Source organism: Olea europaea, chromosome 11 (genome assembly GCF_002742605.1).
Source record: "Olea europaea var. sylvestris chromosome 11, O_europaea_v1, whole genome shotgun sequence".
In the NCBI taxonomy this organism is placed as follows: Eukaryota; Viridiplantae; Streptophyta; class Magnoliopsida; order Lamiales; family Oleaceae; genus Olea; species Olea europaea.
Window position 1 is genome coordinate 31,947,887 of NC_036247.1, and position 5,522 is coordinate 31,953,408.

A 5,522-nucleotide genomic window follows, 5' to 3' on the forward strand; every position below is an offset into this window, starting at 1 on the left:
GACTCTATCAATCTACATTTTTGTTAAAAAATGTAGGATTTATATTTCTCAAGCCCACACTTTACAGAGAAGATATAGCAATCGAAATAGGCATGATCAGGTCAAAGGAAAACTATTTTGAAGGGATAGGTTGTGCGATGGAGAAAATTTAAAGGTCATTTCAAGCTTGAGGATAGTGAGGGTGTCGTTGCTTCCTCAAGAACTCGAATAGGAACATGTTTTATAATATGCTATATGCTTATATGTCTCAACACCAAATTTGTTACAGCTCATTTTTCAATAAATCATTATAATTTGCTTCAACTCAGTGAAACAGAACTTTCATTTGCCATAATATCTCGGAAGTTAGCAAAATCTACATTTACTAGCCTCAGTCTTTCAATTATACATTGATCATGTCACCTTACGTGCAAACCAATTTATTTGAAGTGCGACAATATTTTCAATGAAACAATAAGAATACAATAAGCAATATGGTGATTCTCAAAACAAAACCAAAGCCTTGTTATAGGAATATAAATGCAGAGAAGCATATAAAACACGAAACATGAAGGATAACATCAATCCTCTTAAGTCACACTGTTACACTTTTAGAAGTTGGCTTAATCAGATGCGTCTTTGAGCATTTCCAGTGTAACTATATCCCGAACATGAATATGTCAACTTTACAACAATAGGAAAGGAACGCAATAATATTATTCCAGTAACAGACATGAATGATGGTCAAACATTTGACAGGATGAGCACCTAGCCTTGTTTGGCTAATTTTAATAAACTATTTTCAATGAGTCAAACCACTTCTTCCTTTTATTAATATATTCCATGAGATCTACAAGTACTATCTACTTATATACCACTCATTCTATTATCTATAATTTAAACCTCTTGAAAAGAATTTTTAAATGGTTTAATTTATAAATGAATAAAAATGAGTGATGGAGAAGTAATAGGGGCGGAGCCATGGGGGACAATTTTTTTTTATGCAAGACTAATACGTTGAAAAAAAAAAATCCATTAAGAAAAAAATTTCCTTAATAAAACCTTTTTTTCCCTTGAAAAATAGATAAATTGGGCCTTGGTCCCCTTTCCCTCTGCCCTTGATAAATAGATGGTATTTGTTGGTCTATTGAAATATAAAATTTAAAATGATGTTTGGAAAATGGAGGATGAATCATTTATAAACAACTATAATGATAAATTAGGAATTTTTTTAATATAACTAGTACTACAAAGCTAAATTTAACAAACATATCAGGAGTAACAAAAAATTAAAAAATTAAAAAAAATCAAAAAAAAAATCCAACACTTGGGTTCCAGGTTGAATGTCCAATATAAGCTAGCAATTTGAAAGGCTGTCTTAATGACTTCACTTGCTACATATTCGACAATTCACTTTGAGAAACATAATCACGACCAAGTATTTCAAATTATGACTCTCGTATTCAATCAGACAATAAAATTTTGGATGGACGTTGAAGTTGAGTTTACCATGTCCAAAAGTATCAGTAATCGAATGAAGATTCTCAAAGATCATTGTAAGCATCTAGGATATGTTGTTGATAGTTCAAAAACCAAAAATCCATATAAAGGAGGAATAGATTGAACATAAAAAGTATTCCAAAATCAAACAGTGTAACAAGTTTGTGCAAAAAAATATTTGGCAAAGGATAAACTTAGCTTACGGTCACAAAGACCATGTCTACTCCATAAATTGTATCCTTTTTTATGGCTTCTTTTCTTTCTTTAGCAGCATTCATCCTGAACTCTGGGTTCCACCAGCACCATGCCCTCTGGTTAGCCCTTGTCCAATTGGCAATTGATTCTTAGGAAACACATATTCATTTTCATGGCTTTGATATTAGTTTTAACAATCCATAAGTCTACACTCAGGTTAAAGATATATCCCACATTGAATAAAGATAAAATAAATATTCAACATATAAAGGCTTCGACTTTTCCTTTTCACAAGGTTGACATTTAAAGAGGGAATTTCAAGTACCAATATCTTGTTCATTTCGCTTTCTACCATATGATCAATGGCATATTATATATCCATTGCCTTCAACACCAATAACCTTGATCTTGGCGTCATTGATATTGTTCCAACATGAAAGTCTCTCATGCTCTCAGTTGCACTTGCACTCTAATTATCCTGAATCAGGCTAAATCAAGAAGAATAACTTGGACATTTGCGTTAGAGCTGGCCCTTAGAATTATGAGGCCTAGACGACTAATTATTATGAGATCCCTATCATATTTTTTTTTTACACACACAAATAAATAAATAAATAACATATTTATATTATAAACAAAGACTTTGTACAATTCTAAACATAAATTAGCAAAATCAACCATCTTTGACAACTAGCAAAATTATCCAATTGGTTGATAAAATATTATAAAATGTAAGTTATAATCTCCAAGAATTTTTAATTGGAACAATACGAGTAAAGTGCAATTTAGAAAATTCTTAAAAGTTTAAAAACTAAAGTGAAAATCATGAGAAAGTTTTAATAACCATAATTTGAAGTCTTGAGAATATTTTAAGGATGACTTGTAAGGAGAAGAGTGATTTTCAAAGCTTTAACCAGAGATGGGTCACTAAATTTAAAAGTGTAAAATTTAGGGAATAGATTGTAAATAGTGACAAAAATATATTTTTAGATGATAAGGTGATGAGTTAAGACTATTTAGTGATAAGAAAGATCACGAGATTCCAATGATTTTGACTTGGAAATCTTTTAATGAATTTGAGATTGTCAGGGACTAAAGTAAAAATAAGTTTCGGGGTCAATGATGGCCAAAATGTGTATTTTGAAGGATAGAGATTTACCCTATCAATATTGGGTTCATTCCGAAAATCACAATAAATGACTAATTACGAACTCAAGAAAAAAAATAGTTTTGATAAACCAAGTTCGAGTTATAACTCATTAAAGTAAACTACTTAATTGATGATCTCAGCTTCCAAATTAGATCACAGTATCATAACAATATTTGGCTCGTTTGGCAATTCGTAATTAATTATGTATATTAAACTTGAGAAAAGTTATTTTAAATTAATCTAACTAAATTTTAGAATCGACCTAAGAAAATTATAGTTTAATAAAATAAGAAAAATAATCTATTTGTTTTAGTAATTACTAATTAGTAATCAAATTGGGCTTACATAGCTTTCTTTCTTCTTGAGTTTCCATATTTTATGAGACCGTGGGTCATTTCTTAGTTGACTTAGATCTAGGGCGGGCCCTAATCTGAATACTGCAGTGGCTATACAATGATAAATATAACAGAGGCTTCCTATTTCGCCTCGTAGAGAAGTCTCCGTTTTCTCAATTTTCCCTTTCTTTTAAGGGGGGTAGAAGCTAATAAATTTTTGAGTAACAAGTAGAGACGAAGTTAGTGAGTGATGTGATCAGTAATTTGTTCGTAATGCAGATGACAGAATGGGAACTTCAGTAATCAACGTCAATTACTGATGGGGAAAAAATTCACATGGTTCAAGCCAGTCTACTTCAACAAATTAATGCTAGGCACCAGGATCGAAAACAAGCTTGCTAATTGGCCTGTAAAGCCCGAGCCAGCCCAGTAGCTCGTGCCTTGTACATTTTTGTACAATTTTTGTCCATTTTTCGTATGCATGTTCCATATATTTTTGCACTTTGATTTGTACACATTTGAAAAAGAGTCAGTTCGATCCTCTTATCTTGATTTCTCGAATCGAGAAATCTTTTTGATTCATCTTCCTTTGGATATACAATCACAATTTCTCCACTACTGTACTCTCTGTTCTATCTTTCTTCAATAAACCAGAGTTCGACCAATTCTCAATGCATGGGACGAAATGCTGATTGAAGCCCCCAAATGGGAACCTATCGAACGTGAATTAGTAGTAGTGCTGCTTGCTGTAAATATCTTTTGTCCATTTTTTTAGGCATTTTCATTCATTTTACAAATGTGCTACAAATTTGAATATTTTGTGCTCTTTTTTATGCATTTTCATACATTTCATACAATTACTTTTTTTTTCTTTTTTCTTTTTTAAATCCTTTTACAGATTTTGTACAGTATAATCCATTTTCTTACATTTCATATATTTTTATAGGTTTTGGTGTAAATTTGGTACAATTTTGTATTCATATATGTTGCGGAAGCTCTCTCCAAGGATTTCCAAATCGGTGTTTTTCGGACTCAATCCAATGTACATTTTTCTACCAAATAACCGAACCAATCGGTTCCAATCCACAACCAATGTATTAACCTCGGTTGCTATTCAATCTTACTCACAAAGAACAACAAATAGTTATGATTTGTAGCCACAAAGGCAAGGAGAAAACACCACAGAGGGAGGCTATGAAGGAACCACAAATTACACAAAGTAATCAATCGTGTTGGACACCAAAAGGGGCCCTTTTCACACACCAAAGGGGGCTGCCAAATTTATCCTTAATTCACACACAAACCACACTAGAAAAATAGTTAGGGTTGTAGTCTTATAAATAGTCTAGTGTTATGCTTTTAATTGGACAAAAAAAGAGAGGTAAATAGGCCAAGACTCAACACATCCAAGAGGGAATATAATTGGATCGGGTGGAGCTTATGGACTTGGTTGTTGGACTTATTTCATTCATCGACCTAAACCTATGAATGTTATCCCACGTTAATATTATAGCTCGAGATTTATTGGGTATAAAAAAAACCCAACTAATCTCTACTTTGATACCCAATAAATCTGCAAGCAATCAAACACACAGTACTTGCATAATCAAGGTAGCCAATAAAATTAAATCACAGATTTTACCTTGCGTTTTCAACCCGAAACACATACCACACCCACCCATGTACTCACCAGGGCTAAGGTCAAGAATACCCAAGTAGAAGTAAATACTCACATTAAACAATCAAGAGCAAACAAACGTTCGATGACGATATAATATAGGATCACCCATAAGATCTTTTTAGAAACATGCTCACATAAAACCACAGATTAACACCAAATCAATCAAACACACGGTCAAACACATATGCAATAAATGCATAAATGACATACCAAAAGATCTCAACACACTTATCCTATCTCATTCCGTGTTGTTCACTCATCGAGAACATATCTCCTCTCATCGAGAACATATCTCCTCTCATCGCTCACAATGCTCACTAAATTGATCACTCAACTCATGTCTAACTGATAAGTCGCAATAGATTCTAAGTCCATGGGTTAATTTTCTATCACTACATTACTTCTCCCAACCTACGTAGATAATGGGTCTTCACCTAACAGAAGTGATAGACGTGCCTCTCTCACACTCCACCTGATTAGGGTCTCTTTACAAATAAATGATTCTAGATATTTAATCACATTTCCACTCGTGATTTTAATATCACACTCCACATCCCCAGTACAAATCACGTTGTATCCCTAGGAATCTATACTCCACCTCATCAAAAGGCATCCAAAACACTGCTAATGCATCCTGACCCACTATTCATGTAAACAATTACACCAAGTAATCATATTGCCT